Here is a 22,025-nt window from a genome sequence, read left to right as displayed (position 1 = left end):
TGAGATCTCTATGTCTCATGTTGCCCAGTTTGAAAGGAGAACTTAAAACAAGGGTTCCTAGATTGAGGAACAACCGCAGATGCACCCCCCAGTCCATATTGCTCCCCCTCCCCCTCCCCCTGCCTCCATACCTTTTCCGGCCATCTCCATACCCTTTTGGCCTTGCTCCCATCAATACTGCCACCGCCCTCCCACACCCTCTCCGCCGTGCTCCCATCTTGGCCTCCACCACCAATACCTTTAGACATATCCTTACCCCTTCCCCTTCCCCTCTCCTGAAGTTCCCAACAGTGTGGATTGTTGGTGTTTTTTGCCATTGCCGAAAAACGACCTCTGTTGGTGAGATCCAAATTCTGGTTGCAATCTTTGGTTTCTATTTGGTCATGATCGCGAGGCAACCAGAGGGTTTTTCTTTTCTGTTTATGTGTATATTTGTAGGTGATGCCGGTTCTGGTGCCGATGGCCCCTGTGGTAAATGGTGGCTCGATTGATCCACTGGCCGTTCAATCTTTACCAACCACCTTCGATCGTCAGATGACGCTCCCCTTGTCGATCCTGCAGATCCTTGCAGATTTGTTTGGAAGTAGACTGTAGCAGCAACTTTGGTTGTCTTCTTGCCATCAATCGAAGTTCCACTCGTCGATCCATCAGACTTTTGCCTATCCGGCGTATTTGTTTGAAAGTAGGTTGTGGCAGTATGTGGGCACATGTGGTCAGTGTGGATTGTTTGTTTTCGGGCACGTATGAGGGACCCTTTTTTGGCACGTTAGTACATGCGCTTAAACTTAGTGGTGTTGACAGCTTGATCTCTAGAGTAGCGTTTGTGAACCAAACCCTAATCAGGATGACCCAATCAATGGCATGTGAGACCGAGTCAATTTCCACTCCTTGATTTTGGATACCATATATCCACCATACCTTGTGTTTATCATGCTTTCTATCAGTATTATGTCTTTTGTTTGGCATTGAGGGCATATGAATGAATATCCTTTTCTCTACCAAAAAAAACAAGATTTAATAGATAATATTGTTAATCTTTATTTTTCTTAGTTTTAATGAATTTTTAATTAATAAAAAAAACTCTAGTCTGGCCCATGTCAATGTGTTCCTTCGTGGCGAAGGCTCTCTCGTATTGGAAAGGTTAAATGGAGGGATAGATGGGGAATGTCACTTTGACGTGGGATTGTCGTTTGTGGTGGTTGGATCGGCATAAATGAATTATGATGTACCGAAACTATTCCAATCCAACTGTTAATAAGAAATGAATCCAAAAGTTTACAGACGGTATTTGTGAGAGAAAATGTCTTTGTTTTTTTACCATCAAGGGCCATACGTGCATCGAGCTAATCAGCAGTGTTCCGAGTTTCGACTTCCGAGAGAGAGAGAGAGAGAGAGAGAGAGAGAGAGAGAGAGAGGGGAATCTCGAAATCAGCCGACGATGGGACTCGGAATGGGAATCGTTGCGTTGCAAATTAAGGTTTTGGAATTTGGTAATTCATCGTCTCTCTGCTTGCTCTCCTCCCCCGAACTCTATCCTGTAAGGTCACCTTAGAGGCTTAGACTCCTCCTCCACTCATCTACTGACCAACATGACCGGCAATGGAGGCGGGGGAGGATCGTCGCCTCTAGTCGCCAACTCCGGCGGAGAATTCATTCTTCGATTGCTTCAAAAACCTCACCAATCCCAAATGCCTCCTGGAACAGAAGCAGAACCACCACCACCACCACAACCACCGAACCCCACCAGTTCTACTGCAACTCCTGCCACGTTTCTCCCCGACTTTCCCCATTACCTTCACAATCACTACCATGATCCCGCCGTTGCAGCCTTAGGTCCCACCCTTCCTTTCCCGCCATGGCTCTCCATTGGCCATGATGATCTCCGTACAATTCCGTTGCCTCCCAACTTTTCCCATGCTTCATACCCCTCTAATTTCCTTCTCCAGCCCTTGCCCCAGAACACTTGGTCCCTGCCCGGATTCCCTCCCCATGGAATTGACGGGCTTGATCACCTCCGAACCCCTCATTTGTCTGGAAGTCACCAGTTATCTGTCGACGGCCTTCAAAGATTAGGGCCTTTTGGTAGTCTCGACGTGGTTGGAAAACCAGACCATTGTCATCATCTGCAGCAGCAACAGCAGCCACTTGAGGGAACGTTAATATTTGGTTCGTTACCGAGTGAGGTCCAGAGAAACAATGGTCTACCAAATGGGCATTCTTCGGATCTAAATGTGCGAGGAGTCGATAGGTCGAGTATAGAGGCCCAATTCAGTATTCAGAAGGAGCGGGAAGGTGTAATTGGGAACAGAAGCTTTAATGGCTCTGAATTTCACTCTTCGCCTCCCCTTCATTCTAATGGTATATGGCCGTTAGATCGCCCGCAACTAAATTTCCATGGTGCTCGTCAAGGTAACTTTGAACTTCACGAGCAAGGAAGAACAGCAGGCGACTTGGGGTTTCAAAGTTCTATTCTACCGGAGCACAGTCGAACACCACCTGGTTTTTCGCACAAGCCAAAGGGACAAGCACATTTGGTTTTTGAGGACCAGGGAAGTCGGGTTGAATTGAAACGCCGGGCTCCTTCCTTCTATTATGAAGATGGGGTGAGGACAGGACAGGCCCCTGAAGATCATGGAATTCAAGGTGATGCATGTCAAAGATTTACTAATCAGCTTGAGCGCCCTACCCCACCTACAGGGAGTAACCTGCATTCTGTTCCAGCATCGGGTATTGAAGAATCTCTGGCCAATTTGAGTGTTGAAATTGTTGATGAAGGGGGAGTGCCCGGCTTGCCCGACCAGAGGAATAGGAATGGTGTAGTTGGCGCACCCTATGGAAGGGATAATCACCATGAACAGGATATTTTGGCTGAACTACGTACTGGTTCTTTCATGCTTGAGGATGGGTTTAACAAGGATGGCATAAGGAAGGTAAATTCATTGCCCTTTAGATACGCTAATTATATTGATATTGTGGCATAAACATTTGATAGTTGGGAGAATGTGTTAGTATGTTGATGTAGTTTTCACATGCAAGGATTGCAAAAATAAAACAACCCAGGAGAGGGAAGTGAAAAATGAGATAAATTTAAATAGGTTAGTATTTCACGTCAGCATGAACTTGTTGAGTGACACCTCCTTAATATGGTGAATGTAGCATCATTCAGTCTAAACTTTCATGTTCTATGTTGCGTTTGCTAGTGAATCTAAGTCTACAAAATAAACCTTTGATAATTTGGAGAATGTGTTGGTATGTTGATGTAGTTTTTACATGCAAAGATTGGAAAAATAAAACAACCGGGAGAGGGAGGAGAAAAATGAGATAAATTAAATTGGTTAGTTTTTCATGTCAACAAGTTCATCTCTTGTAAATTGTCATCCATTTGCTGAAACATATAGAACTACTTGACTAATTTAAGGGACTAGCGAGTTGATCCATATGTGAGAAAAAAAACGGAACCTTGCCTATCTCCCAACATCGTGACTCTACTGTACCACTTGCACCAAGACATATTCCATGTGGTCCTTATTTTTTAGCCAGGTATAAACATGCATTCATGGGGATGGAGCATCCTAAGCTATCCTTTGGGTGAAGGAGAGTGACCTTTGGAAGCACTTCTGGATGACAGCGAAAAGGAAGAATTGGAAAATCTTAATTCACTCATCTCTTTTACATCACAATATTTGCTCAATCACCCTCAAAAGCTTTTAGTTTATTGGGGAAGTAAGGGTGGTCTATTCTTGGCAAAATCAAATAGTTTTCCTTTTCATTGATACAATGTAGGAAACCCCAGCTCACTTTCCTCTCTGGAAGTCCATTCATCCTGAACTAGTATTTAGTACTAAAGATAAAAAAACACAAAGATTATGCTATGTTAGTAAAGTTCCAGCATCATATTGCTTGATTTTTAAAAGCACAGTCTAAACAGAGCTTGAGAAGAATTATTTCCATACGGTGGTCACTGGCCATGGTCAGGCTCTTATTGATATTATTTGTAATTTATGTTTGTATTGCTAGAGACCCAAGTAAATTGCTAATATTCTTTTATGGTAAATAAGGTCATAATTTTCTTTTTATGATTTAATTTGCCACTTTCTGTGACCAGGACTTCAGATCAGATATCTCCAGGGGATTGCATGTACCTGGACAGCGGATAAGGAACAAGAAAAGAGAGATCAAATGTCGCATTGACATAGGCAGATTAAATGCTCCTTTTCTTGCAATTTATGAATCTCTAATACCAGTAGAGGAAGAAAAGGCAAAGCAGAAGCAGCTGCTGACTTTGTTGGAAAAACTGGTCAACAAAGAATGGCCTAATGCTCGATTGTTTCTTTATGGATCATGTGCTTAATTCATTTGGCGTTTCCAATAGTGACATTGATGTTTGCCTCGCTATTGAAGATACAGATATCAACAAGTCTGAGATCTTGTTGAAGTTGGCGGATATTTTGCAATCGGATAATCTCCAGAATGTGCAGGTGAATAAGATATTTTGTTCTATTTTCAGTGTTCCAAAGTGAAATTATCTAGGGATCTATGTCTATTAACAAGAGTAATGTTTCATAACTTTTATGTGCTGCTTGAAGAAGAAATTAGATGAATTTTCCAATAAAGGAAATGTTTCCTCCTGTGGTCTACACTGGCCACCACCTGTTGCATTTGGATGTTGGCAACTCAGGCCTCTTGGCAATCCTAGTGTTTATTTCTATTTTTAAGATTGCATTGATTCCTAATAGATGGGAAGGTCAGCAAGGACTACTTGGAGGACCGTTCTCTTCCATAGTTCAAAAACTCTTCTCGATCTGGTTGAGACAACTAAAATCTCGAGATCTCGCCAAGATCTTGGCGAGACGGTGCTTTTTTTTTTTGGGTTTTGGTGAGCAAATGGCCATAGTTGGCTCCAAAACTTTAGGGGAAGCTTGTTTTAGGCTTAATAAGCATATTTAAATCTTCAAATTGTAAAGCACCCAATTTGGTGTTTTGGATTTGCTCCCTTGGTTGGTAGTAAACGTCGAACCCTTATATAATATTTCCTATTCTACACATTGTTTGAGTGCTATGAGACATAATGGGTAAGTAAAATAAGTAAATTATGCAACAATAGATGAAGACACATAATCTTGAATAATTATTTAAGAAATAATTAGACTTAAAGTAGAAACTACAAAGTACAGTGAACAATGCATATTACGTAGACACCCAAGTACAATAAACAATACATGTCATAGACACCCTAGTCTTCCAATTCCATGTCCTAACAATACAATATTGTGAGTCTGTGGCTGTCTACTGATATGAATTATGCAGTGCTAGATTGAGTCCACTCATGGTCCAATGGAGCCGACGTGCATTGTCCTCCGTCTGCATGACATATGAATGCCATGTCATAGTGTTCAAGAAGAAACTACTCGTTTCTTCTCAAGTAGGTTGAGATATCTGAGATTTTTGAGATTTCGCCAAGATTTTCGAGATCTCTCCGAAATTTCGGTTGTCTTGGTCAAAACTATGTATGTTTGATATCTTGTATGCAATCTCGTCTCGATTAGGTCGATCAATTTTCAAAATTACAAGCTGTAATTGAAAATATTAGTGAAACATTGGGCAGCAGAAATGGTCTTTACATTGGCATGCACGGCGGTTCCTTCTGTAGAGATTTGAATCTTGGAGTTGTAATGACAGACCCTTGTAGTAGGCTCCTTCCGTTGGAACATTCAAGTTGAATTTTGATGGTTGTTCTATGCGGAATTAGGTTTTGTGGAATGTTAAGATTTAGGATGGTTTGGTTGCTAAAGTATAATGGGACCAATTATGGAAAGTGATTCCACTGGGGCTAAGTTCCGGTGCCTTAAAGTAGTTTGGAGTTTGCCATGTCAGGAGTGTATCACTAGGTGCTTGTGGAGAGAGATTCAATCATTGTTATAGATTGGAGGAAGCATGATGTTTATACATTAGAGTTGATTTCGGCATAAGTTGAAGAAAGAAGAACAATGGAATAAAGCTCGATGGTAGATATAAATCCCCCTCTCCAATACTTGGCTCCAGTTGTTTTTTAAATAAAATTTTGCAGATAGAATGCATGAGATGTGGAAAAGCTATAATAAACCCTCTTCATATGTTTGTCTTGTAAGTGCCATACATTTGGTTTGACATTTACTTCTGACCATGAAGGGCTGTAATATTATCCTTTTCTATTTAATACTTACAAGTCATGTTCTGACATAGCATCCTTTGGCAAGAAATGCATTCAGCTATTTAATTTTATAGTATTTATAGGGGAAAAAGAACTCTGTCCGGGACTGTAGCTCCTGGGCCCAGACACAGGATGGGGCGAAATGATCGCCCCACACCCCATGAAAGGTGGGAATCCCGCCCTTGTTGATGCTTCTGTGTGCAGTCCCATTGGCCCTCACGCTGACGCAGGGGCCACGCTCCCGGATAGAAATCTCTGCCCTATTTATATTATTGCCTTGAAATTCTTGTACAAAGTTCTTTACTGGGTACCTATTTAAGTTCTGTTGCACTGACTACAGGCTCTGACACGTGCCAGAGTCCCTATAGTGAAGCTGAAGGATCCAACAACTGGAATCTCCTGTGACATTTGCATAAATAATGTCTTGGCTGTTGTTAATACAAAACTCCTTCGAGACTATGCACAAATAGATGCTAGACTGCGGCAATTGGCTTTCATTGTGAAACACTGGGCGAAGTCACGGGGTGTCAATGAAACGTATCAGGGGACATTATCTAGTTACGCGTGAGTTATCTATGATCTCCTCATATCTATTCCTAATACTTAAGGCTAACAGAATTTTATGTGCACCTGCCTTGTACCCTCTTAATTCCAGTAAGCTGATAATTGCAATTACATTTTCAGATATGTTGTGATGTGTATTCACTTCTTACAACAGCGTAAGCCTGCTATCCTTCCCTGTTTACAGGTATTCAATATAATATTTATTTGGCTTAAGTTTGAACCTTTGAAGACCTGAGTTGTTTTAGTTCTCCAAACTTTGATTTTCCGTGTGTCACACCTAAATAGCACTTTTACTCTGTTCTGTTGATGAATTTTCTGCCTATACAAGTATCTATCTGGTAGATTGTAATGGGTTAACTGGTACATTTTGAAATACTTGTTTCAATATGCTATAGTATCTTCTTTTCTGTTTGATAAAGTCCTTGCTTCATTACAGAGATCAAGGCTTTGCTGTAGTTCTAGGCAGTGATCACCTAATATGTTTCAACATTTATTGTACTTTAGGATATCCCCCTTTACTGTATAATTTGCTGATTTCATCACTTTATCTGTAAGAACTGAAAAAAGGGAAGAAAAAAAATTCTGCTTGTCTGTTAACAGAGAATTTAGCAAGTTGTTGTTAGACACCACACCACTCAGTTTGTAGATTAAGGAAGAATCTCTAGAGGCAAAAGAAAAAAAATATGTTTGTATGTTGGAGGTGGAGGTGGGGAAATACTGAATAAGTATATGTAGATAATGTAAGACTGTATACAGAGTGTTACAGTCCCAATAATAGCCCTCAAACTCCAATAAACTCATGTGGGAATACTCAGACTTAGATAGGGGGAAACAATCAAGAGGAAGCAATCAAACAAATCTGAGAATAATGCTTGAACAGAAGAGAGTTTACACTAATCACAGTAGGGAATCAGAAGTAGCAGCAATAAATAGAAATCTCAAACAAAGGCTGTGATAGAGAGAACCTTGGTTGTTTACAGGGAAAATAAGATAGACACAGCAGCAGGTCATAAAGGGTTTAGAACCCTAGCTCAAGTGAGGAGTTGCAGAGATAGCAGCAGGAGCAGGAGATAGGGGCCACAACTTGGATCGAGTGGAGGGTCTGTCCTCCAAATCTCTGCCTATTCTGATTGCTAACAACTGAGATATGAGGTGGAGTCAAAATTAGAAGGTTGGAGCAGATCTTACAAACCAGTGGAAACTTGGGTCTTCAAACAATGGATCAAATGGAGCTCCTGGTTGTGTAATTCAACCCTCCAAACCCTTGCTAATTCAGACGTCTTGTTGTAGAGATATTAGAATTTGAAGTTGAAGGAGAAACTGGGCAGAATAGCATAGCCGCAGGGTGTGCAGTGCCTTCTTTTAGTTGGATACAGCAGTAACAGATCTGGGTTTGATTGGAGGTTCGATTCTGGTCTTCAAGAGGCTCTCCAGCAGCAGTTGTTGTAGACACAAGTAAAAGCAGCAGAAGTGTGGCTTGATTGGGGGAAAGGGGGCAATGAAGAGAGAAGAAGAAAATAAAGGGGGGTAGGGATGGGCTTTCTCAGCCCTGGGTCTCTCACCCACAGTTATCCCAGCTGTTGAACAGGGAATGTACTCCCATAACCAATGGCAAGCATGGGCTGAAAATTCTATTATTCAATTCTCATCATTCCCTACAATAGGGGGGCCTATTAATAGCTTAGTCAAGCTTACAAAATAGATGGTAGAAAAATAGAAACTCTCTAAAATAGAAACTACTAAAACCTAGCAACTAGTGACAATGGTAACTTATTGAAAATAGAAACTAACTAGAATTAGAAACTACTAAGGCTTTATAATCCAGCCTTCTAAAACGAAAGGAAGGACACTAAGATAGAAACTAAATAAATTAGGACTGTATCTACATCAGTAGAACAAAACTATGAAGGATAATTTTTTTTTGGGAGAGGGAGGGGGGGGGGGGGGTTGGGGAAATGCTGAATAGGAAAACGTAGAACAGAACTATGAAGGATAGTTTGAGGGTGGGGGTTGGTGCAATCCGGGGTTCGAAAATCCTTCCTTTCGGTTATGGGTTCTCCTAAGTGTACAATAGCCAAAAGTTGAAAGATAATGGCAATTCTGTAAATATGTCAACTTATACAAGGGGAGTGGTAATCTGGTAAATAACCAAAATTTAAAGGTCTACTTAGGAAGACAAAGAAGGAAAGGATAAGAGAGATCTACACACTCTTTGTAGATTGATGTTACCACCATAACATAATAAAGAAGACATGAGATAAAGGAAGGAGAACTAGGATACATAGTTTTCAAGGCGTTGCCTAGGCATCTGGGTTCTTTCTTGGGTCCAAGGAGACAGCACGCCTTATTGACACTTAACCAGTTTATGTTAGTTTATGTTTATTGTTATGTTTTTTGATGAATATGCTTATATTATATCCTATGTTTTGTTTATTATATGTTGTTTATCTCATATTAGGTCATTACTAGCACAATTACAGCATATTACATTGTAATCATATAAAATTGTCCTTGCTGTATTACATATAGTTAATACTGCACGACTAGGGTGCCTATGCAACACCTAGGCTGGCGCTTTGTTGCCTATGTACCCCTCCAACGTCTTGGGTCATCTAGTCACTGTGACAACTATGCTAGGAAAGGAGAACAAAAGGGGAAGAAAGTTACAGTCGCCCGCAGGGGAAAGGGTGAGAAAGGAGCACCTGACAGGAGATGTTCCAGACTCGTAGGGAAGAGGGAAGAAGGGGATACCAGAAACAAGGGGGAAAGAGGAGCACGATAGCCAACCGTCTGCCTCAGGTCACACAGGCTACAACTCAAACCAGACTCATCTTCAATATTCCATCACTGTCTAGATTGTTGAATTACAAGTATAGAAGAAAAAAATTAAAAAGACTCCCATAAGGAAACAACTCTACTAAGATTCCTAACCAGAAACAATTCCAAAACTTGCTACACTCTTCCGATGTATCCTACCCAAAATAAAAGATTGTATAATATTTTTCCGAATAAAATAGAGCTCTCTAAATATCTTATTGAACCAACCAACCATAATTGGACCCGGTTCATCTTGATATGGGCCTCCAAACAGATTTGTAATGGCCCAAGGCAGTGGTACTACATCAATTCCCTATTATCGAGTAACACTTGCCTTTTGTAGAACGGTAGAAATAAGAACACTTCAACGGGCACTTGCAGCTCCTTGTTTGTACTCGAATAAAAACCAAAATATGAAGTTTCTATGTTGCAAGTGTCTTGAAATATGTGGGGAATAACAGATTCAATATATATAACAACTGTTGTCTGTTGCTGCAATAGAGTATTTTATTGCTTCATTCAGAATAATCATGTTGTTGCCTCTTCACTATTACTTGCTGTCCCACATAAGAGCAGTCTTCCTTGTGTTTTAAGACTCTTTCGGCTCTTCCTGTGGCTGCACTATTGGTGCTGACTCTTTTGGTTATGAGGAGACTTCGTCAATCAATCCTTGAAGAACAAAATCTGGTGCATGTGAGAAGGCTGTAAGGTTCACAACTTTTTGTTACAATGAACGATGCCCCTTCACGCTTTCAACCATTCTCGACCAACTTTAATAATGTGCTTAGAAGAATTTTCACAATATGCACCATCACAATTGGAAAATTGTGTATTTGACGAAGACATCATGATGTAGATAGGTTCTTGGGCCTTAAATACAGTCGCAAGAACCAACAACACAAAGGGGGCTAAGTTCATAACTAACAAGAACCTAGGCCTACCAGGTTCATTGGGTCTTGAGCCAGGCAGCATTGGCTTGACCATCCAGCTCATGGGAGCTTTAATTAGAGTTTTAGTTGTTTTATTTAATTCCTAGTTCAGTTAGGATTAGTTTATTTATTTCTACTGCATTTATGAGTTGTAATAGCTACTAGGATCTTAGTTTTTTTAATCAGATTAGGACTTTGAATTCAGGTGTTATAAAAGCATTTTAAGGCCCATTGGCCACATACAGATTGATTAATGAATGTTGCTGAGTTGCCTTTGGCCTGAAACCTGTGAGAAGCAGTGTGGGTTAGATACCTGGAACCTGAGATAGGTTACTATCCTTCTTCGCTTTCACCTGTGCTGTGTTTTTCTGCAACTAGGTATTGATTTGAATTTTCTGTCGACTAATCCTGTTGTGACTTGTTTGATTCTCTAATTCAAGTAGTTACAATCTTAATATTCAATTGCTATTCCTTGGTATACTATTCTGGTTGGATTTTCATCAGAAAATAACTGATTTCATGATCTGCTGTTACCCTATTTTGAACCTATTTTCGGGTTTGATATTTTGATCACCTGAGATTATTTGGCTTACCTGATTAGAACCAGCTTTAAGGGGTTTCAAGATCCTCTTGAGAGGGACACTTGATCTGGGTTTGGTGGGTTCTGACCAGTGTATCAGCTGGTATTCAAAATCTCCTGATTTACTTAGTTTTCTGAACCACACCTGAAACTTTCTTAATTAATTTAAATCTGGCCTTTAGATTTGAACCATATTTTGGGAATTGGTTGGATCTATCTAAACTGAAATTCGGTTCCAGTTTGAGCTTCATCTGACTTGTGGGTTTGATTTAATTTGAAATCTCCTCTCTACTTGGTTTTGCCTTGATTTTTAGCCTCTCCAACGCCTTGGGTTTCCTAACCGACGTGACAACTTTGCTATGTGCCGCTTTTATTTCTATCATTCTACAAAACTAGTGGGTGAGTTTTTCTCAACTCCGGGGGAATTGAGCATGTGCACTACCTTGGACCAACCCAAGCCCGTTTGGGAACTCAGACCGAGAGCCGGTTCTAAACATGGGTTTTATTCTGGTAGATGTTTAGGATTTTATTATTTATTTTATTGGGATAATTATGTAAGGAAATCTTTAACTTGGGTAGGATACGTAGGAATAGTTTTAGCAAGTTTTAAATTGTTGAGTCCTAGAGTAGTTGTTTCCTTCTTAAAGTCTTTTATTTTTCTTATTTATATGCTTGTAACCAACATATTGGACAGATTGAATAGAATGAAATAGTTGAGTTGTGGTTTGAGTAGCTTTTGTGGCTGTGCGTGTGCACTCTTCTCCCCCCCTCCCTTCTTCCCATGTGATCCCTCTCTCCCCTGCAACTCTGAGAACCTATTCTCAGATTTTCCCCTCTCCTCCACCGGCCCTCCGCCACTCCCTCAGACCACATATGTTACAACCCAAACCAAACTCAATTTCAATATTCCATCTGTCTAAATTTTATGTTACAAGCATATAAATAAGAAGAGTAAATTACACGGACCTCCCCTGACCTAAGCCTTAAATACACACTCCCCTGCGTTTCTGACAAATACTCTCGTAGCCCCTGATGCTAACGGCGTTAGAAAAGAAAAGGCGAGTTGACAATTTTACGCTTAATTATTATTTCTTCAAACTCATTACTGGCAACCATTTACTATGTTTTTGTATTTTTTTAATATAAAAAAGGTGGGACCCACCACTACTTTTTCTTCAACCACCGCTCCACTGTGGTCTTCCTAGTAAATCTCCCACAGATTGTGATCTTCTGGTCAAGAAGCTTCGGCTTTGGAAACCGTATAGAAGCATGGCACCACAACCCGATTTCTTAATGCCCCCAACCTTACTTAACTCCCAACTGATCTGAAGGCCCAAACTCCCAACCCCATGGCGATTTGGTGTAACGGATAACCAATGTTTTGAGCGGAAAACCAAGTTGGGTCAAGGACAATTTTTATGATCAGTTCTCTGTAATCGCTCCACATTGCCATTGTTCGAGCCCATTACATGATATGACCACCAGAGGAACAACCAATCTTTGGGAGAGTACATAGTTCTTATGGTGAACCCCTTGCCCTCTTCTCCTATGGTTATAAGTTACAGTCTCTGAAAATTGCTGGACTCTCCAAGTAGGCTACTTGCTTTTTTTTTCCTCTCTCTCCCACTCTTATCGGAATCCAATCCGTATCTTACTGGAATCCCTTTTTATGGAATAGGAAACTGAAAAAACCCGTCAAAAGAATCTGTTATCAAATAGGATACTGAAAAATCCATTCAAAAGATAATCCTCTGTTACCCAATTAATTCTGTAACTATGAATGGCTTCGTTAGGTACTTCGCTAGGGTTTTAATATTCAACAATATTATAGCATTATAAGGAGTGAGGGGTCAAGCCATTGGACGAACAGAGACTAGGTTCTGGCAGGAATCTGTTTGGTGTTATTTGAGAAAAACCTAACCCTACAACTTCCACTATCGAACAGAACAAAAAGCAACCCCCAAAAGAAGCTCAGAACGCTAGACATTTCTGTCTCTTTTCTCTGTCTGTAGCACCTTTTGATTGTTTCCTTTCTATGAAGAACGAAACATTTCTAAGATGACAGATGCAAAAACATCGAGAGATTTGAAATCGAAACTGAACCCAAGAACAAAAAAGATTAATTGAAACCAGAGAAAAGAGAGAAGTAGGAAGAGTTTGAAGCAATTATTCTTCAAACATGGCGGTGACCAGATTTGCAAAGAAACTGGTTCAATCAAAATATTTTTTTTTTGTCATTCTCTGTATATCTTTTTTTTTTTTTTTTTTTTTTCTTTTCCTTTCTTGAAGAAAGCACGATTTCAGAGGCCCTTATAAAATCTGGAACTGCCGGTGATCAGACTTGCAGGTTGTTAGGGTTTTTTTGGGAGATGGTGGTGACTTCATTGAGGGCAAAACGGTAACATCAACCCTCTCAAGGGTAGTATGGTCAATAAAATCCGATCTTCAAATTAAGCCATTACCTAACCTTGAATCACTAACAGACTGGGGTGGTGTGTAATAAAGATTGGAAAGTAGGGGTGGTCTAGGTATTTGTCAGAAATGCAAGGGAGGTTCGTGTATTTAAGGCTTAGAACAGGGGATGTCTGTGCAATTTACTCAAATAAGAAAATAAAAATATTCCAATAGGGAAACACCTCTACTAAGATTCCTAACCAAAAACATTTCCAAAACTTGCTAAATTCTTCCTACGTATCCTAGCCCAAATAAAATATTACATAATAATTTCCCAAATATAAGAGTAAATTATGCTGACCTCCCCTAACCTTTATGACAATTACGCACACCTCCCCTACGTTTCTTATATTTATTCAAACCTCCCCTACTTTACAAACTTCATTGCATTCAGCTCCAGTCCGTTAGTGTTTTAAGGTCAGATAACGATTTAATTTGAAAATTGACTTTTTTATTAACCATACTATTCTTGATAGGGTTGATGTTACCTTTTTGCCCCTTGAAGAAGTTACCCTTTTGCCCTTAATGAAATGCTAACTCAATGTAATGTCTTTGATACTTTCCATGTCCCAAAAAAAACCCTAATCTGCCAATCCAAACCCTAACCTGCAAATCTAATCGATCGCCCTCCTCGCCCTGTCACGTAAAATCTGCAGTGGTGGTGAAATTTTTCGACTGCAATCTGCAATGGTGGTCTCTTTGACGGAAATCGACAGCGGTGGTGAGATTTCCTGGAGACGAGACAATCGTTGGTCCTCCCACACACCCAGCCTGCTCTCTCTACTCCAATATTGATGTTTTTAAGTCACTCCTGAATAAATTCGCGTTTACCAAAAAAAAAAAAAAAAAAAAGATAAGTCACTTAGGGCTTATTTGAGTGAAAATAAGCTTTGGTTTGGGTCATATGTGTATTGGGACTTTGATCCCAAGGGTTTATTTTATAGTTGGTCAATTTAATTGGCCTAAAATATGGGTTGAAAGTAGGAAAACGGGATTTACTTAGTTTAGTTAGAGCATAGTTGTCAAGGTGTCGCCTAGGCATCCAGGCGCCTTGCCCTCGCCTTGAATTCTGGTGGTCGCTAGGCGACGCCTTGTCGCCTTGTTTTTCAACCCCCTCGACCGCCTTGATTCGCCTAGGCGCCTTAACAACTATGAGTTAGAGTCCTATTTTGATTTTGTTTTCTTTATTATTTCACTTTCTTAGTCAATTTAGGTTACCTTATTAGTTAAGGATAGGGTTAGGGCTTTCCTTTTTAAGTCTATTTTTGAGTCTTCTATATAAGTTTGTAAGGGAGGCCAGCATTGAACACGATTTTGATTAATGAAATATTGGCTTTAGCCTTTGTGAAAATCCTGAGATAGGTTGGGTGAGATGCCCAGGCTGAGATAGCCATTCCCTTCCCCTACCCTATTCCATTGATCTCCATTCAAGTTCCATGAAAGCTCCAATTCTTCCCTAGCTGATCTCTTGAAGAAACATATTCAGTTGCTGGAAATTCTCTGCAAGGTTCGAAATATCTTCAAACAACAAGTAAGTCTGAAATTGATATTCTGCAATTATTCTTCTTCCCATCTAGAAGGTCACATGCAAGGTGATTTTCGTGAGAATTCTGCCCAGCCAAATCTAACCTTTAGAACCTGCTGAAATTTTGATCGAATCTTCCTCAAACCCTAAGAGAGACTTGATTCAAATTTCATTACCATCCACCTAGCCGATTGTTTGAAATTACCCTTTTACCCCTCAATCCTATTTCTACTAAGATTCCTCAATAACTTCAGATTTAGTCATCTGATTTAACTATAACTTTCAGCATCTCTTCTCTCCCATATAATCCACACTCTCCTAATTTAACCCTAACATTTAATCCTAGGTCCCATCAAACTCTAACCCTAATTTTACAATTTTCACATAGCTGAATTACCCATTCAAGACTTCCCTCTCCGTCTCTATAAGGTCTCCAATCAAAATGGGCACTCCTTGTAATGTCATCCTTCCATGCATATTTGGAGATTCATAACAGGGCAAAATCAGGGAAAAGAAAAGAAACAAGCCAAACAAAACAAACAAAGGAAATAAAAGAAATAAACGAACCAAAGTTCTTTGCAGGGAGAATAAAGAGAAGGAAAAAAAAAACCGAAACAGAGTATTGTTCTTTCAGTCAGGTGCAGGCTAGTGCCGAGTGAGGGATTAGAGGGAGTTTCACAGTGTCTGTGGCTTCTGTGGCGTCACTTCGTTTCTTAAGATCAATCTCTACGGCATCTGGGGCGTCATCTTTTTACTTGATCATCTTTTCGTTGTGTTTTTCTTTTATGCCACTTTCCTTTCTTCCTCCCCCAGATCTGGGCTGTTACTGCAGAAAATTTTGTGCCTTTATTCAATCGGTAGGTGCCTTCAGCTTGGTGGATTCTCTCCCTGTCCCTTTTATTTGTGAATCACTTCTCGTTGTGGTTGTGAATGGGCCTTGATCTTAAAATGAGGTCCCAGAGAAAAAAGAACTCTGTTATTGTTGTTGCAGATGGACTTGGTTATGGTGTTTGATCTATCTCTGCCGTTTGAATTTTTTATTAGATTTCTTATTATGTTGATTGTCTCCCTTACTGCTTAATTGTAAATCTAATGTACCTCTTCCGCGGCTACCAGGGCTGCTGCTTCCATCGCTATTAGCCAATCCTAGATTAAAAAAGGAAAAAAATTTTGTTTTAAAGGAAGATCGTGGGGAGTTCTGGAGTGTGGTGGAGTAAATTCCTCCGCAGGGGAAGGCTTCTTATTACCCTGATCTGTTAGTCTCCTCCCCCCCCTCTTACTGTGTGTTTGTTGTTTATTGCTGAACCTGAAGACCTGAAGCTTAGTTCAGTTTACAAGTTAAACAATGGAGGGTTTGGTTGGTTTTGGATTTGCTGTCGGACCAAAATGTTCTGTTGGAAGCTGGGAAGGATGATTGCAGAACGTCCATGGCATATGTAGTTCTGACTTTTGGAGGTTGGAGGTTGCAGCGGTGGAGGTGGTGGTCGGAGGTTGCAGCGGTAAACAGAAAAAATGAAGAAGAAGAATAAGTGGGGGGTCCCACTTTTATATTAAAAAACATAAAAAACACAATATTGGATGGTTGGTAAGTTGGTGATGAGTTTGAAGCAATAACAATTGAGGGTAAAATTGTCAACTCATCTTTTTTTTTTTTCTTCCTAATGCCATTAGCATCAAGGAGTATGGGAGTAAATGTCAGAAATGCAGGGGAGGTTTGCGTTATTGTCAGAAAGGTCGGGGGAGGTCAGCGTAATTTACTCATAATATAAAGCTCTCTAAATATCGTACTGAACCAACCAACTGTAGTTAGACCCTGTTCATCTGGATATGGGCCTCCAAATGGATTCGTAAGGATCCAAGGCTGCGTTACTACATCAGGGCTTACAGGACTGATCTATTAATGGGTTTTACCATCCCTGACTGTACATGCAGTAAAGGTATCTAGTGGTGTTACTAACAACTTGGTTATGGGTGGAATGAAATAGTTTGAAGGCTCCATCTAACGCTGGACCCGGTAGTGTTATTAGCAACTTGGTTATAGGTGCAATGAAGTTATAGTTTAAAGCCCCACCAAACCCTGGGCACCAATGGTCTAACTATAGAATGTGTGCAAGTTACTAGGGACAAAAACCTGGAGAACAGTCTGGGTGCCCAGAATTGAGGTTTTTTTTTCCTGGCACAATGCTTTTCTATGGAAATATAAAAAATAAAATAAAAAGAGGAAAAGAGGCCACAGATGCTTTTTTTTTCTAAATTATTTAATCCTCTGTTAGAGAACAGTCTTCTGTAACTATCTGTTGACCATGCCAGCACATCGAAACTTTCTTATATGTATACTACCATTGTTCTGTCCTGATTTGCTGGTGGGATTAATGGTTGCATTATCATACATTCTTACTACTAAAAAGGGCGTACCCAGTGCACGAGGCTCCTGCCACTGCAGGGTCTAGGGAGGGTCATAATGTGCGCAGTCTTAACCCCTCTTCGCAGAGAGGCTGTTACCCGACTCGAACCCATGATCACTAGGTCGCAGTTGAGCAACCTTACCGTTGTGCCGAGGTCCACCCTCATCATACATATCTATTGCTATAAGCATTTAATATTTGAGCGATTTTGATTTTCGTCCATGACAATAATTTTAGGATTGTTATCTCACCTTAAATATGTTAGTACTGGCTTCTGATCATCACTGTGAAAGAGATGCTTGTTTCCTGTGAGTGATTTACAAAATTGTCTCACCTAACTGCTAATTTATGCCAGGGAATGGACTCAACATTTACAGTGACGGTAGATGATATTGAATGTGCGTACTTTGATAAAGCAGATGGCCTCTGTGATTTTGGAACACAGAATAATGAAAGTATTGCCCAATTGATATGGGCGTTTTTTTATTATTGGGCATATCGTCATGACTATGCAAATGCTGTTATATCTGTACGCACCGGAAGTATCGTCAGGTAGGTTACTTATTTTTATGTTTTAGAACATTAGTTACACTGAGCCTGCTATCATGCACATATCAACTGTGTTTGGAGATTTAAATTGTCATGATGTGCATTCTGTCATCATGGCTTTTATGACAAGGTGACAACCTCTAACCATGGTTACCTTAACTACCTTGGGCACATTTAATAGTCTTCACTGCCCTTAGAAAAAGTGTTTGGATGTTCTCTTTTTAATAATTAATTTTATCCAGTAGAATAGTTTTCATCACCTTGCAAGTATAAGTAAATGAAATTCCTATTGAAACAGGCATGCATACCCATTCCTGGTTCAACTCAACTTAGTGACACAACACCAAACTATTATTTGAGGGTATATACTTATATCCTATTCTGCCATTCTACGTATATAGGATGGCGATATCTTTCATTTAAGTCCCAATCATGTGTCTTTCTACACTACTTTATGCTGATTTACTTTTTGGTCTTCCCCTTGTTGCACCATGTTACTCCCTAGAGGTACTGAATCTTGTCACTTTTCTATTTGACCATTGGTAAAAAATCTGATCATCACTTGCTGGATTTGCAGAACCTGTGAAGAAACTCTGGTTGAAACTCAGTCTTCAACATCTGATTGTCCTTGTTCCCAACCTGGTTGGGTTGGTCTGGAACCCGGTCACTGAAAATGGCTGTAATTCAGTCCACTACCCAATCACTTGTCTTTTATGAAAAATTACACGTTCATTTTTATTGCACAGTTTCAAACAAGTTGGATGATTGTTGACCAGTCAAACCAGTCGCAACACCTAGGATGCAGTAATCATAGAAGGTTGATGGCCGAGCCAGGTTTCACAGTCTGGATCATCATGCAAGCAACATACCTACTGACATAATGATTAATTCTAATTGCAATGGAGAACTGGAAATGGATATATTTCTCATAAGTTATGATTTACTGGTCTTTAGAAATCTTATGTTCTCATCTCAAGTCATTTTCTTGATATTTGGCTCCCTATTTTCCACTTCCACTTCTTCCTTAGGGCCCTTCTTTCTAGTTTGTTTGGTATCTTTACATTGGAAGGATTTGACAAGGCATGATGTTTATTCTCTGGCCACACTATTAAAATTAAGAGAAAAATCACCTCTCAATTAGTCCCCCGTATATCTGTCCCTCTTCTTTATATGATAGAAGAAAAATATATTATTTCTTTGAAAAAAGCTTATAGTAAAGCTATACAGAGTATATTTTGTATGCACTGTCCTACATCGCCACAATCTGTTTTGATCTCTTCCCAAAGCCCTAGGGTGACCTTGTTATGTTTCACATTTTAAATCCTGCTCCAAAATCCTCTTAAAATAGGACTCCCTCAAAGCCCAGCAGATTAAGAAAACACCAACCTTCCAACAGATTTTCTTCTCTCAACATTTCCTTTCAACCAAACAACGATCTCATTCCTTCCAAAGTGTCCAGCATCTCACAAAGTGTATCATGCCCCGGTAGGACTGCCTTCACTCCAAAACTTGCAAGTGGCGAAGACCAAAATATACCTTGTAAACCATTGTTTGATGTTTGATTGTCGCATTGTTTGTTCTTTTCTTTAACTGTCCTCTTAATATTGCCCTGAAATATTTCATTAAATTATAGATTTTCTTCATTTCTTTTGTCCAACTATACATGGTACTTACATGAGACAATACACAAGAAAAGAAGAAGACGAATTATGTTGAACTTGTGAGCTGTTCACCATATGAAATACTTTCCAACCAGTTGTATCAGTAACTGATGACAACATATTTGTACACACAGTAAGCAAGCTAAGGACTGGACAAGGCGAATTGGAAATGACCGTCATTTGATATGTATAGAGGATCCCTTTGAAACATCTCATGATCTTGGTCGAGTTGTCGATAAGCACAGTATAAGAATCCTTCGGGGAGGAGTTGGAAAGAGCTGCCAATATTATGCAGTATGATCCTGATCCTTGCGTAAAGCTATTTGAGCCATATGTACCTAGTTGACTATATCCTTTAGATTGGGCAGTGTTTTGCTGTACGTATATTCTACCAAGCTTGTAAAGTCACACATCATTTATTTACTATCATCGGTTTTCTTTGCTTTTGTTCATATGTAATTTCCCCATGGTATCTGCCTTGTAAAAAATGTAATGGTTTTGTAGAATTTTCTGCTCTTTTTAATCTTTAAAATTTTTGGGGTTTTCCTTGTGTGTGTGTGTGTCTTTGGGACTCTGGCTTCGAGGGTATTCTGGATTAAGAGCTGAATGAACATTCCTGGCCAAATACACTGACCTAAAGATTGGAGGATCCTCATTTGGGCCTCAACAGAACTGTTCAGCTCAGCCATAGGTATTTAGATTTGTTAGTGTAGTTTCTATATTCAAACTATTAATACATTGTGTTTAAGCATAAACGCAACACATTCACAGTTAAGAGCCTTGCAGTGTTATCGCGTCGTTCTTAGGAAGATTTCTGTAATTGGTTAGTTCATTGCTGGCAAGATATATGTTGTGGGTTCCTTGTTGGTAACATCCAGAATATGGTGGTTGTATGTATATTGTAGCACACCCTTGGTATATCACAAGCTAGCGCCCACTATGTCTATCTCTCTCTTCCCCTCTTTGAAATGACTCCATTGGCCCTCCTGTATGATACCTTGTCCCACAACTCCATTTGTGTCACCTGCTAGCTTACCACACGCGGGCGGTGTGTCTTTCCCTCTCCCATCCACCCACATGGGAAGATTCAACCACCTATCTCGGGTCATTATTACTCTCCTAACCTCCTCGCTAACCCTCCATCTCCCTCCCCATTATGATTAATGATGCCTATCCCACTACAGTAATCACTCACATTGAAGGGAGGTTTTCACCTTTCTAAGTTTAAGTTTTCCTTCTCCCATGGAGAGGAAAAAATTCTTTCACCACCATTGACATGACCCGGTGATTGGATTCCTGCGCCATAATTATCATCCACCTCTTTTGAAAATTCCCTTTCCCATGCTAATCAAATGGTTAGATCTCCATGATGAGATTCTTTCTTAACATGGGTGAAGAGAAACTAAGTCTATATGTTTGTGTGTTTCCTTGGTAGATGCAGGTCAAGAGTGTCCATATTTCTTCCCTCTCCCACAATAAAAAAAAAAAAGAAAAAAGACCTGCATTGCTTGGAGATCTCTTTCTTTTCTTCCTTCGAAGTAAAGAGGAATCAAGTTCGAGTAGGGGTGGAGAGTGTTAGTATAGCAGTGGGATAGGAGAAATAATAGGGAAAGAGATACGATTGGGCGAAAGAGAAAGATAACAGGGATATATATTTTGGTTTTACAGACGAATTCTATTGTTATCTTCTTTTCTCATTATAATAGATTAAATAGGAATTAATGCAATAACTACTACTTATATGTTTACCATGACTAATCTACAGGATGACACTACTTCTACTATCTGTCACATACTCAATACTAGATAACTACCCAACCACTGCACACAACTTCCCATGCAACACATGAATCATACAATAGCCTCATGCATACATGTATGCATTAAGACATTCCATTAAAAACTTACAAAACCTACATATTAACTAACATATAACAAAGAGTTTTAGGAAAATTTATAACCTTCCAAAGGTTGTCTCCTCCAAACAAATGAATCAATCATCTCTCACCTCCATCCCATTTGTCAGGGGACGCCTTGGATCAATAGATTTCAGTACACAAACACAAAAATACTGGTTAAAAAACATAGAGTTCGCGTCGAGTATAACTGGGTCATGTTAATACATTCTGACTGACCCAGAGACACATCTTGCCCCATCACTGGAGCGAGACTAGTAACCCCCAACATCAAACAACAGATTCTCAGAATGCTTATGACATTTAGGCTTCAACAGTGCGCTAATTGCGGAGAACCAGGTTACCATTATAACCCAAAATGGGAGGCTCAGAACAGCATTGAGAAGCTGAGACATTTAGTGGCATTGGGGCCAGTAGATCCTTATCAAATTAGAT

The 22,025-nt window shown here is 39.9% G+C and overlaps 1 pseudogene; it reads left to right on the top strand.

Moving 5' to 3' along the window:
* Positions 1–1,500: 1,500 nt before the first annotated feature.
* LOC122648521 lies at positions 1,501–20,189 on the top strand (annotated as a pseudogene).
* Positions 20,190–22,025: the final 1,836 nt, after the last annotated feature.

The sequence above is a fragment of the Telopea speciosissima genome, chromosome 1, assembly GCF_018873765.1.
Source record: "Telopea speciosissima isolate NSW1024214 ecotype Mountain lineage chromosome 1, Tspe_v1, whole genome shotgun sequence".
Taxonomy (NCBI): Eukaryota; Viridiplantae; Streptophyta; class Magnoliopsida; order Proteales; family Proteaceae; genus Telopea; species Telopea speciosissima.
Note: the sequence above shows the minus strand (reverse complement) of the source record. Positions and strands in the feature narration are given on the sequence as shown.